The sequence below is a fragment of the Notothenia coriiceps genome, unplaced genomic scaffold, assembly GCF_000735185.1.
Source record: "Notothenia coriiceps isolate Sejong01 unplaced genomic scaffold, NC01 NC01_scaffold00017067, whole genome shotgun sequence".
In the NCBI taxonomy this organism is placed as follows: domain Eukaryota; kingdom Metazoa; phylum Chordata; class Actinopteri; order Perciformes; family Nototheniidae; genus Notothenia; species Notothenia coriiceps.
Window position 1 is genome coordinate 639829 of NW_011349768.1, and position 14300 is coordinate 654128.

The window sequence follows — 14300 nt, forward strand, 5'->3', positions numbered from 1 at the left end:
ATTTTTAGCATTTACTGCATGAGCGATATCAAATGTGGCCTCAAAGACAACACTTCTTATCAATCGTTTCGATTGTTGGTTTTGGCCATTTCATAAACGTACTGGACGCTGCACTTGGTCAGAAACCAGAGGAGACTGATGTCCACCGCAGACGGACCACTTTTGGACAAAATGTCCTCTCCATCAAAGGCAGCTCATTGTGGAATAGCCTCCCAACTGAGATACGGGATTGTCCCACTCTCAATAGTTTTAAAGGACAACTCAAAGAATGGTTGAGAAACAAACAGACGTGCAATCACCGCTAACTGCACTTTAACACAGGGGTATCTCCTCTTGAACTTTAGGCATCTCTTGTATCTTCTCTTGCACTTAATATGTCGTTGCTGCTATAGTGTACTGCCGTGTGGTAAATACTTGTGTGTGCTGCTCTTGTTCTTTTTCATATCATGTATTTATTTGTTGCTATGTTTGCAAATGTCATGTTCTTAGTTGTATGTCAGGGACTACGGATGGAAATGAGCTCAAAGCTAAAATCCAGCATATTCACACTTGAAGCATTATTTGTCTAAAGTGTTCATTGATGTGCATTGTCCCTATTCAAATAAACGATTAAATGAAAATGAAGAAAAATACAGATTTAATTTAACAGCAGATTTTAGAACAACAATGCCATTTTAACCATGTTCAGGGAGGATAGTTGTCCAGTTTTTAAGAATTGTCCTTGTTATTATAAATAAATTGTACAAAATGTGCGTAGAGTGTGTTTATAAATCTGAGGTCCAGAGATGTTTTGGTAGTGTTGGGGCCCCTGGGGGTTTCTGATGCCTGAGGCTGTCTGTGCTTGCATGCATACCCATAGCCACCCCAATGCAAGCAGACACATTTAAAACCACCCATGCACAGTTACAAATATGTTTACCCAACATTCCTGAAATGTAATTAAATGAGGTAATACCCCTGATATAAACAGAGAAGCTTATAAATACCACACTGGTGACCTCAATCAGGAGTGGATCAAAAACATTTGTCAGCCGAGCGTTTTCAGCTCCACGCACATCTGTTTACATATTGTATGATGTTTGGATTATATTGCAGACAAATCCCCATGTAAAAGAGTAGTAAACCGTTCTCGTAAACGGTTGTTTACTGTTGAATTAGTATTATATAATCCTTTTGCTGCTCAGTTTCCATTGTGAGAAATTATGAAGCTGTTATTATGCTCCAGTGGCATTTAGATTTAATTTCCTCCCTTTGCTCCAGTCCTTGAGAATAGCGTCCTTATGGTCCGAACATACCTTTACAAGCTTCCTGGTATTTGGACCGACTCCTGATGGAGAAGTAATACCATCCTTTTCCATGTCCACATCGTTTCTTACACAGGAGGGATTTGTTTCATTTATGTAACAATGAAAGCAGCTGGCAGAGTGCCCACATGTTGCTAAATGGAACCGCGACGCCAAGAAGCAAGGTGCTTTTTAAACAGAGACGGAGAGACACCAGAGAGCGCTTGTGGGGAAGAATGAAAGAATTGGATGGCAGAAGAGAAAGCAATCAATGCCGCTTTGTGTTGTGCACAACTTTTCCCCAATAGCTCTTCCGCTCTAGAGGCATTTGTAAAGTACATGAATCAAGTTTAACTATAGAAAGGCATGAGACAGAAAGCAGCAGTGCTTCAGTGAAAGACAATCGATCAAGCAAAGACATAAGTGCTTTGCTCAGAGCCAAACCTTGCAGCTGTTTGAAACAGTAAACGCCAAGGCCTCTATGCAAAAATAAACACCACACCCACACATGTAAATGCTGTCTCTCTCTGTGTTTCAGCAGCATCTGCACTCATTTAAATGTCCAGGTGCTTTCGGACCATCAGGATCATTATACTCTGCAGATGGGTATAAATGTGATCGCATGCGGAGTGTGGGAAAGCGTTGGCCTCGGCAGAAATGCACCTGTTGTTGGACCAAGTCAGAGTTACACCCCTTGTCTGGTGTCCAGAACGGAAATGATATCTGCATTGAGAAGGTTTGTTTTAGGGAGAAACACACCTGCCTCAGCCCATTCTGCCAACATGTGTTTCCGTACAATCATCCTATTGGCCTAAAGCGTTTCAAGCTTCACTGTTGGATATGTACACTGACTGCAAATGCATGAGAAGAGATCACACCATAAGAGCAGAAACAGCAAGGCTTAGCAACTCAAATGTTTTTGCCTCCCTTGACATAAATCAGCGCAAAACTAGCTGTTTGCGTAAACATGTACTTTTCACTGACATAATGGTATATCTTCTTCCACACAGTGTAAACAAAGGTGGCTGGCTTTCAAAAGAATGCAAGAATGCAAAGTGGTGAGAAAGTATTCTAAACATTTGAAATTTCAAAACAAGTTTATTTTAAAGGGGCCCCATTACTCTTCTGGGGGTTTACCCTTTCCTGTAGTGTGTTATATCGGTTTTGGTGAATGTAAATGGTTTGCAAAGGCTAACATCCCTGAGTTAGGGAGTTACTTCCCTGCACAATTTACATTAAAACATTTTCAGTGAGTGAAACTGCATCCTTGGAATACATTTGAGACTTGTCGTTTAGCTTGTATATGCAGTAAAGGTATTCAAGGTGGTTAAAAAGGTTATTTTCTGGGTAATACGTGTTTGGAATTAAGTGAGAATGAACCGGCTTTTGCTTACTAAAACCCCAAATAGACCCTGATGCAGCTCATTGTAGCCCAGCTTGGATTTTTGCTAACTTTATGTTTATCCCACAAGCACTGCGAGGCAATATATTTTCTTCCACCCAGTAAATAAATAAGTGGTGATGCAATCAATCTTTTGGGGGTTTGAAATCATAATATTGAGCACAACTGTCAGCCACGCCATTAGCATGATTCATTTCTGCCGTTTTAAATTTACAATTTCCCTACAAGAACAACATTGATTCCCAGTGTGTGTGTGTGTGTGTGTGTGTGTGTGTGTGTGTGTGTGTGTGTGTGTGTGTGTGTGTGTGTGTGTGTGTGTGTGTGTGTGTGTGTGTCAATTTCCTTCCTATTTTTTTCCATAATTTGAATCAGAGAAAATGTATTAATTTTGCAGGGCTGAGAGGAGCCTAGGCAGAGCCAGTAAATAAATCTCTCCTATTATTACCTACAATGCCCTGTCAGGTCCATACATCATCTCAGCACATCATAATTAATTGCACACTAAACTATTCTGTTCAATTAACCATGAGGGAATGGATGGAGAGAGGGAGGGGGAGGGAGAGGGAAAGAGGGAGAGAGACAGAGAGGATGGCAAAGGTTGCACTAGTGGTAATTATCAAGCATATGGTTTCTTTTTCTTAGTGTATGTTTCCTTGTTTATCCAAGACCCGCTCTAGCTGCTGTGCTTCCTTACTGACCGTTCCGGTTGTATTAACATATTTTCAAGAAAGTGGTTGTTTTGTATATAGACTTGTTCAAATTCTTCTTGCCCTTCAGTGCTGTTCTAATGGGAAATGTGCTTATGCAAGGCAATCTCACCCTGGAGGCTTCACATTTTCCAGCAAGGCTCTGTCGGGTCAACAGTCTCATAAAAAAGTGGAATAACATTATGAGGACGGTAATATTGAAGTGAGTTTGTGGCGAACGCATTTCAAATGTTGCTTCAGGAGCATCTGAAGCCAAACATACTGAAATTCAACTCTTAAAAATCTCACAAACACTCTCAGTACGAGCTGCAGTGAAAGGCTAGGAAGTGTTTGGCATAGCTGGGGAATATGCGTTGTTTTGTCAGGCTTTCTGTAAGCAAACAATACCTTAAATGCAACAAAAACACAAACACGGTAAGACAAACAAACAGCATTTCCTGTCCCCTCAGAAACAGACATACTTTAGGTTGTCAGGAGGCGTGCTTTGGAAAACAATGTGTTATAAACACTGCAAGTATGGAAAAGGGAAGAGCAAATTAAAGGATACATTACATGTCATTTGTTACGGTACGGTTATATGGTAGAGTAATAATTGGTTGTAACATTATAGGCTACAACAGAGCTGGGTTTCCAACCTGCCCATCAGTGTACTTTGAAAAAGGGATTCAACAGCGTATCCCAAACTCACTATCCCCGTCCCTAGACATTGATTTTCATGTCATATAGTAACAGCTGGCAGTTCAGATGATGAAGTGGTGATCAGGAGACTACAATAAGAGTGACACTCATTTAAAGAGCTCTAGGGATTGTATTGTAAGCATGTCCATCTGACCAGATAACCATGTTCTACAGTAACTATTACTAAGACAGAGCATATTCATTATCTAACTACAGGTTAAGCAAAATAAACCCCAATCATTTGCTTACAGTAATTCGTCTGGCAGTGGCTCAGTCAGTAGGGGCTTGGACTGTGAGCCGTAGGGTTGCCGGTTCAAGTCCCCGAACAGACCTAAAGATGGAGTGTGGACTGCTACTTGGAGAGGTCCCAGTTCACCTCCTGCCCTGCCGTGGTGCCCTTGAGCAAGGCACCGGACATCTCCCTTCCCCCATTGCTCCCCGGGCGCTGTAGAATAGCTGCCCACTGCTCCTAGTACTAGACTCCTGGTACTAGGATGAGTTAAAAGCAGAGAACACATTTCACTGTGTGTGCTGTGTGCTCTGCATGTGAGACCATTAAAGACGGTTTCATCCCTCCATATTATAATTCTAATTAAGTGCAGAAAACTGCAGTTCCCCGAATGGCCACTTGAGGTTGNAGACAGACAGACAGACAGACAGACAGAGATACAGACAGACAGACAGAGAGCCAGAGAGAGAGTCAGACAGACAGACAGACAGAGAGACAGACAGACAGACAGAGAGACAGACAGACAGACAGACAGACAGACAGACAGACAGAGAGACAGACAGACAGACAGACAGACAGACAGACAGACAGACAGAGAGACAGAGAGAGAGTCAGACAGACAGACAGACAGAGATACAGACAGACAGACAGACAGACAGACAGACAGACAGACAGAGAGACAGACAGACAGACAGACAGACAGACAGAGAGACAGACAGACAGACAGAGAGACAGACAGACAGACAGACAGACAGACAGACAGACAGAGAGACAGACAGACAGACAGACAGACAGACAGACAGACAGACAGACAGACAGACAGACAGACAGACAGACAGACAGACAGAGATACAGACAGACAGACAGACAGACAGACAGACAGACAGAGAGACAGACAGAGAGACAGACAGACAGACAGACAGACAGACAGACAGACAGACAGACAGACAGACAGACAGACAGACAGACAGACAGACAGACAGACAGACAGACAGACAGACAGACAGACAGACAGACAGACAGACAGACAGACAGACAGACAGACAGAGAGACAGACAGACAGACAGACAGACAGACAGACAGACAGACAGACAGAGAGACAGACAGACAGACAGACAGACAGACAGACAGACAGAGAGACAGAAAGACAGACAGACAGACAGACAGACAGAGAGACAGACAGACAGACAGACAGGTACCTGGTAGTTCCCGGTCTTGTTGGAGCAGGCGAACAGACGGGGGGGGTGAGCGTCCATCTTGTTCTTCAGGCGGGGGGTGCGACAGTATTCCTCCTGACCCCCCAAAGCTTCCCAGAATGCATCTGTAACACAGACCCTGTTCAGAGGACTTCTTCATGGAGCAAACAGAAACCCCCATCCTGGTAGACCCCAGACACAACAACACAACAGCACAACAACACAACAACACAACAGCACAACAACACAACAGCACAACAACACAACAGCACAGACTGACACCACTTGTTGTTAAATACCAACGATGCACAATATCTCACCTGTCTCCCCCCCCTCCCTCAGAGGGTCGGGGGTCACCTGCAGGATCACGGCCAGTTGCTCCGCCCCGTTTTCCTCAGCGGAGGTGCTGCTTCCCCCCACCCACACCCAGCATCCAGAGGGGGAGACCAGCAGGAAGACATCACTGGAGTTCAGCTGGGAGGAGGAGGGTTGTACCTGGGGGGAGACACCTGTGAGTGGGGGGTAACTGGGGGGTTTCTCTCATTAACTGGGGGTTTCTCTCATTAACTGGGGGTTTCTCTCATTAACTGAGGGTTTCTCTCATTAACTGGGGGGGTTTCTCTCATTAGCTGGGGGTTTCTCTCATTAACTGGGGGTTTCTCTCATTAACTGGAGGGCTTCTCTCATTAACTGAGGGGTTTATCTCATTAACTGGGGGTTTCTCTCATTAACTGGGGGGTTTCTCTCATTAACTGGGGGTTTCTCTCATTAACTGGGGGTTTCTCTCATTAACTGGGGGTTTCTCTCATTAACTGGGGGTTTCTCTCATTAACTGGGGGTTTCTCTATTACTGGGGGTTTCTCTCATTAACTGAGGGTTTCTCTATTAACTGTTTCTCTCATAACTACAGACAGACAGAATGAAGANTGGGGTCGTGTCCCTCTCTCTGCTGCTTCCTGTAATCCACAATCAGCTCCTTGGTTGTGCTGACGTTGAGATGGAGGTTGTTATCCTGGCACCAAGATGTCAGGTTTTCGACCTCCTCTCTGTACGCCGTCTCGTCGCCGTCTGTGATCTGGCCGATGACGGTCGTGTCATCAGCAAACTTCACGATGGTGTTGGAGCTGTGTATGGCCACGCAGTCGTGAGTGAACAGGGAGTAGAGGAGAGGGCTGAGCACATAGCCTTGAGAGTCCATTCACAAATAGAGTCCTCAACTGATATAAAGCTATAAAATAGATGATGGCTCCCACAGGGTTGTTGACACCCACCTGGATCCATCTTCTTCTTACACATACATTTTCAATCGTTGGGACTACCTACAGTATGTTGTAAATGTATTCTCTTTTTAATTTACACACAACATCTATCTCTCATTAACTGGGGGGTTTCCTTCATTAACTGGAGGGTTTCTCTCATTAACTGGGGGGTTTCTCTCATCAACTGGGGGGTTTCTCTCATTAACTAGGGGGTTTCTCTCATTAACTGAGGGTTTCTCTCATTAACTGGGGGGGTTTCTCTCATTAACTGGGGGGTTTCTCTCATTAACTGGGGAGGGGTTTCTCTCATTAGCTGAGGGGTTTCTTTCATTAACTGGGGGGTTTCTCTCATTAACTGGAGGGTTTCTCTCATTAACGGGAGGGGTTTCTCTCATTGACTGAGGGGTTTCTCTCATTAGCTGGGGGGTTTCTCTCATTAACTGGAGGGTTTCTCTCATTAACTGGGGGTTTCTCTCATTAGCTGAGGGGTTTCTCTCATCAACTGAAGGGTTTCTCTCATTAACTGGGGGTTTCTCTCATTAACTGGGGGTTTCTCTCATTAACTGGGGGGTTTCTCTCATTAGCTGAGGGGTTTCTCTCATTAACTGGGGGGTTTCTCTCATTAGCTGAGGGGTTTCTCTCATTAACTGGGGGGTTTCTCTCATTAACTGAGGGGTTTCTCTCATTAACTGAGGGGTTTCTCTCATTAACTGGGGGGTTTCTCTCATTAGCTGAGGGGTTTCTCTCATTAACTGGGGGGTTTCTCTCATTAACTGGGGGGTTTCTCTCATTAACTGGGGGGTTTATTTGTGAGTGTTTCCTTGTCCGATGTGAGTGTCCAAGGATAGAGGGTGTCATATTCATATTCTTTACAAACTGTAAATCCACTGAGGCAATAATTGTGATATTGGGCTATATAAATAAACGTTGATTGATTGATTGAAATTATTCATCTTGTTATGAGTTTGGCCCTGAGGATCCTTTGAGTTTGACCCTGAGGATCCTTTGAGTTTGGCCCTGAGTTTGGCCCTGAGTTTGGCCCTGAGGATCCTATAGTTTGGCCCTGAGGATCCTATGAGTTTGGCCCTGAGGATCCTTTGAGTTTGGCCCTGAGTTTGGCTCTGAGGATCCTATAAGTTTGGCCCTGAGGATCGTATGAGGTTGGCCCTCAGGATCCTATGAGTTTGGCCCTGAGGATCGTATGAGTTTGGCCCTGAGGATCGTATGAGGTTGGCCCTCAGGATCCTATGAGTTTGGCCCTGAGGATCGTATGAGGTTGGCCCTCAGGATTCTATGAGTTTGGCCCTGAGGATCGTATGAGGTTGGCCCTGAGGATCCTTTGAGTTTGGCCCTGAGGATCCTATGAGTTTGGCCCTGAGGATCCTATGAGTTTGGCCCTGAGGATCCTATGAGGTTGGCCCTGAGGATCCTATGAATTTGGCCCTGAGGATCCTATGAGTTTGCTTATAATATGTTCCTCAAGTGTTTCCTCTGTTGTCTATGTTTTACGCACCTCAGAGGGTAGTTGAACACTTTGTACTCAACTCATCATTGTATTTGTATTGTGAACCTCCTGCTGCCGCCTGTAAAGATGTACAGTGAGCCTGAGGAGTGTTAGGCTGAGGAAAGGCACAGGACCGCTGCAGTGGCAAAGGTTTAGAGCGCTACAAGACTGAGGACTTTAGTGGGATTTAATGTAACTTATTTGTAAAATTTATTGTCTGACAATAACATAAGTACTACTACTATACATTTCTAACATAACACTTTGGGGAACTCAACGATCCTGGATTCTCTACAGGACTCTATGAGCTGGAGACTACACTATAGAGTTGAGATACAGTGATGGATTGACCCACATTGCTGTCCATAAAGCCCTGCTGCTAGCTTGGCCATTGTTTTATGCAGAAACATGAGTAGTTGAACGCACTAGAGTTGAATCGTTGTGAAACCCTTTCTATGTGGCCAGCTTCCATTCCATTGGTTTATTATCACATGCAAAATCTGATGAGTTCCCTCTGAATATCCTCAGACTGCTCCACATGTCCTCAGATTGCTCCACATATCCTCAGACTGCTCCACATGTCCCCAGATTGCTCCACATGTCCACGTATCCTCAGACTGCTCCACATGTCCTCAGATTGCTCCACATGTCCAAGTATCCTCGGACTGCTCCACATGTCCTCAGATTGCTCAACATGTCTACATGTCCTCAGACTGCTCCACATGTCCTCAGACTGCTGCACATGTACTCAGACTGCAGCCGTGCACGCTCAGGTCCACGTTTTGTGAGCTTTTCCTCCTCCTGCTAAAGTGCCGAGTGCTGACCCTGTGTTCCTCCCCCCTGCAGGAGTCACCCTCTTTGTGGCACTTTATGACTACGAGGCGCGGTCAGAAGACGACCTCAGCTTCAGGAAAGGAGAACGCTTCCAGATCATCAACAGCACGTAAGTCTCTGTAGCTGCTCATCTCTCTGCTGCACGGGAGGCTAATCGCTTTCCAGCAGAGGTAAAAGTAGCAGCTTTCCTGGAAATGAAGTCTTTCATTTTCGTAATCGGGAGAATGATAGAGGCCAAACTTTTTAGCAACCTGGAATTACGTCCTACAATTTCAAAGTGGTGCATTGGTTTTTGGCTGATTTCAGTAGTTTCAGATTTATTATGTAAAAAAAAAAAAAAAGTATGCAAAAAAAGAAAAGTAGGACGCCATGTTTGTGGAGAAGGCTATCAGGATACAAAACAGCATTTTTAGGAAATAATATTTAAAGTAAATAGCACTGAAAAGTAAACTGTATACATGAAATGTGAAAATATATATTTTCATTTTCACAAATAATTCAGTACAAAAATGTGATTTTAAATCATATGAAAATATCTGAAAGTAAGTTGATGGTTTTCTCGCAATAAATTGTAACTAATGCCAATATTTATTCTAGGAAATTCTTGCTTGCATTATATCCAGGAAACCTTCATCAGAAATGAGACAGAAAACACAGCTTTCTTTCATTTTCTGTCTTTATTCTATTTTTATTGATTTGGAATATTGAGTCAGGTATTTCTAAACATGAGGTTAGCCATGCAGCCTGAGAGGAGGAATCCAGAGGACTAAAGACATACTCCGCTGGCTGTATTGATGCATGCAGCTCTAATATTAGTCCAAATAATGCAATTAATGCTGCACGAAAAGTGCTGGGGTCGACTCTAGTTCATCTATTGATGTTTTCCAACAAACTGTGCTTTCACACAAATGTACATAGTCTCAGATAAAAAAGGTTCATGCTTAATTCAAATGACCCCCACACCCCCCCTACTGTACATGGCTGCATGATCACCTTTGGCGCAGCCAGGCTGTCTTCCTCCTCACCACACCCGTCTACTTCCTGTCCCAGCCAGCGGCACATTCCTCCACACACCTCCACACACCTCAGCCCCCGCTGGGCCTCAGCCACAACAGGAACACACTGTCATTACAGCAGAGAGACTTCCTCTTCCTCCTCCTCCTCCTCCTCCTCCTCCTCCTCCTCCAGCTCAGAAATAGCTGCATCTTCTCCCCTCCTCTCTCTGGCTGCGTTTCACTTCTCTTATTTTTCATTTCCTCGGTCTCTGTATCACCGGAAGTTGATTTGTCTGGGCCATCTTGAGTAGTGTCCCAGTGGCCTTATTTCTCCCGGAGGACCGAGGATCGAGGATCGAGGAGCGATAACCGAGGAACCACCAGACCATCCTCCGGTGAAATCCTCAGACACTCGCCCCGCCCCCTTACTGTGTATCGCTCACTGATTGGACGATGCAGTGCATGCACTGATCTGATGCTTCTTGACATGAGAGCAGTGTTTTGTTTCAATTAATGTATCATTCAGTTACAAACATGTGATATATCTGAACAACAGAGTGGTCAAAAATCATTTTATTCATTTATTGGAAACATTTTCATGATCGCTTTTTTCGTTTTACATTTTCATTTATTGTCATTTCGGCAGATCGGGTAGTGACAGTCACTAACCGATCTGCACCCCTGCCCGATCTGCACTGCACATGTGCGAGATGGTCCGCCATATTGGACAACTCCATACGGCACATTTGACGTCTAGACGGCTGCCCGATTTGCATCGTGCATGCGCGAGTCATAAACGTTTCAAATATCTACACAAAAATATTTTGTTATTTTATTTTATTTGAAATAAAAATGAAGGGCATTCACAGTTAATGTAATTAGATATAAATTATGAATGCATACATTCACAGTCAATATTTCTTCAGGATGTATGATAGCTGTCTAACAGAAGTTAAATTCATTTCTCACTCATTCTGACAATGTGCTTAACCCAATAAAAGGACCCAATAAAAGGAGTTGTTAAATAATGGTGAAGTCACGTTGTAATAACAATAACTCATCTCTCTCGTTCAGATTAATATTGTCGTTTTTTTTTAGTGTTCTTTTTCTGCTTTGCCAAACGCCACTGTGTCAAGTGTCCTATTAGAGTTGCCTTATGTAGTTGTCAAATATGGCGGACCATCTCGCACATGCGCAGTACAGATCGGGCAGATCGGGTAGTGACAGTAGCCTCATCCCAATACCCCTCCTCGACTCCTCTCTTCCCCTCCTCCGGGACTTGACCCAGAAATCGATCAAGACACGCCATTTTGAAGGACGTCCCAATAGCTGAAATGCACACGGAGGAGTCGAGGAGGGGTGAGGGAGGAGGGGTGAGGGAGTATACACGAGAGCAGACTACGCGGAAGTGTTTTCACTACTTGCGTATAAAAGCCCCGCCCACACCTTCACAGCTGGTCGATTTCAACAGAGGAAAACCGACAACTGGAAGATGAGTGGAAAAGCGTCACATAAATGTATAAGTGCTCACAGCTCCGTGGGAATTATTATGTGCAATTAATTTCTTAAGGTTATAGTAACAATTTAAGTCATGTTTCATGATCTTGATAGCTATTAAGAAAGCTATTTCACAAATGGCTAGATCTTGATAAATAGCAATTATTTGTATTGTTTTGTGTTAAGATATTGAGGAGTTAAATTGTTTAAAATTCACAGTCCTGAATGTGGGTTTGTGTTGAATGGGGGGATCCACAGGACACACATTTTCAGAGTAAAGGCTTTCACATTACTATAATTAGGGTCTGAGACCTGAGGTTGGCGAAGACCGTATTGAAATCGCACAGCGACCGATAAACCTGCCAAAAACACCCAAAACAGGGAAAACTACCGGCAAAAGCACAAAAAAGGTTCGGAAATCATGACGGCTGATAGGCCGCGCGAGCCCAGTCACGTGGGCGGAGCCATGCAAACCATGCAAAACCCACAAAAAACAGGGAAAACGAGGGGCAAAAGCCCATTAAAAGTGGCCTAAGTTATGACAGTAGGTAGCCCACGCGACTAGACCATAGCACATTATTGATATCGGACCGATTATTATTATTATTATCAGGGTCTGAGACCAGAGGTCGGCGAAGACCCTATTGAAATCGGTCGCACAGCGACCGATAAACCTGCGAAACACACCCAAAAACAGGGAAAACGACCGGCAAAAGCACAGAAAAGGTTCGGAAATCATGACGGCTGATAGGCCGCGCGAGCCCAGTCACGTGGGCGCATGCAACTCGCATAATCGATATCGCTACGATCAATTTAGTCGTTGCCATGGCGACAGATCCCTCGCCATGAAACATGGTGTTGTTGTAATTCAATGGAAAATCGTCCAAACGGCACCAAACTTCAGATGATGAAACTTCCCACGTTTGCCAACGGCCGAGTCCTCGAGACACCTAGACACACGTCGACGTGCGGACAACAGCCTGCGGAGCGTCGAAGACCCGCTCAACGCTGCTTGCAGCTTTAATTATCCTTGTGTTTATTTGACGCTCCGCAGGCTGTTGTCCGCACGTCGACGTGTGTCTAGGTGTCTCGNTTGGCTGTATGATCGGATGAGACGACTTACTGAACGCTTTCCTGACCATCTTCAAGGTGTATGCTCCCGGCGTGCGCGCGGCCGGGCCGGCGCCGCGCCGCCGGCCCGCGTCCCGCGCGGCGCGGCGTCCGCCCCGCCCCCAGTACCACCTAATGGGGAGGTAAAACAGCTCACACTCATGCAAGAAAGAAAAAGTGGTCGTCACTAGGGTAACGGACACACGTAGAAGAACCAAGTTAAACGTACTCGTGGGACGACCAAGGGCGAAAGGTTGAACGTCAACTAGCTGTCAAGTATGAAACTTGAACAGGAAAAAGCCTAGGAGAAAACACACAATCGTGTCGGTAAAGTAAAAAAACGGTTGCTTGTACAAATAGGGAGACAACAGAAACAAGCAAGCCTGGCACAACTCCAGACATCCCGCACGCTCTAATTACATTCAAAATTAGAGCTTATTGCTAAAACGATCGTTGCTCCCGGTGTCCAAACGGGCGTCGCCTCTGGGGGGGGGGGGACAACTGTCAAGTGCTCGCACGGCGAGCTGAAGTAGGTGGCTGTAGTGTCAAGTAGTTAATTCCTGCGTTGAAATGCACGTTGCCGGAATGAAGTTCGTCGAGCGTTCCCGTGTTTCTGATATTGTGTACCGGTAGTGTAAGACTTATCGATTTCCTGTTACACGGGCCGAACGGTGCCATGTGGTTGGTCCCCAAAATTCGTTGTGACCGTTTGGTGATCAGCCTGTTCCGCCAAATGCGCCCCGGGTAGAGCCATAGTAAAGGGTGGTTCTAGACGTGTTGTCTCTGACGGAGCGGGATAGGCTATTACCTTCGTGGCTTACAGCACGCCTTCAATTTTTCCTGGCACCGAATCGACCTTATGAAACGTCGAACTTGAAACGTACATGATCTGCATGAAATATGCTGTTGTCGTATATAATTATATTGCTATATTTGACATTCCCAATGTTCTAAAGTCTTTTTTGATTTGCCAAACAGTTATTAGGCCAGGTTTAATGTAATTTATTGTTATTCAGTGAACTAATGTGATATTGATATTTTATATGATCACAATGGACTCTGTAGCCTATTTTCAATTGGTTATTTGGGGAAATGGCTAAACAATTAACTATTTGGCAAAATGGTTATGAATTTTTTTTTTTTTAAATAATTACATTCAATGAACTAATATGATACAAGGATATTTCTATATGGTATTGTTATAACAATTGATTACTGTTACTTTTTAACTCACGAATGTAAAGCCTTTTTCCTATTTGTATCAGATACGCCCTTGTTCTTAGTTTATATGAGATAAAATCTTAGTTCCAAAAAGGCGCATGTGACTTTCTTCCGAATAAAAAAAAGGGGAAATCCTATTGCTTTAAATCAAGGGAGCCCGTGCGATGCTGACTAGATCGGCCTAAAGAAACATGACATTACTGCACCACTCTATAGGCTGAGAACATTAGGAAGTGAATAATAATAATAATTATTAAAGCTGCAAGCAGCGTTGAGCGGGTCTTCGACGCTCTGCAGGCTGTTGTCCGCACGTCGACGTGTGTGTCTAGGTGTCTCGAGGACTCGGCCGTTGGCAAACGTGGGAAGTTTCAGGCCGATCGGACAA

The 14300-nt window shown here is 44.5% G+C and overlaps 1 protein-coding gene and 1 long non-coding RNA gene across 2 annotated transcripts in view; both read right to left on the bottom strand.

The window, feature by feature from the left end:
* The window catches only part of LOC104950042 (histone deacetylase 7-like), a 232818-nt gene that overhangs the window by 191618 nt on the left and 26900 nt on the right, over positions 1-14300 (bottom strand). The gene's annotated exons all lie outside the window — the stretch shown is intronic.
* Positions 5469-14217, bottom strand: LOC104950022 (uncharacterized). Its single transcript, XR_798878.1, has 4 exons — positions 14204-14217; positions 6535-6541; positions 5816-5990; positions 5469-5620 (listed from the first exon to the last, which is right to left on the bottom strand). It is a non-coding gene; the product is annotated as an uncharacterized lncRNA (long non-coding RNA).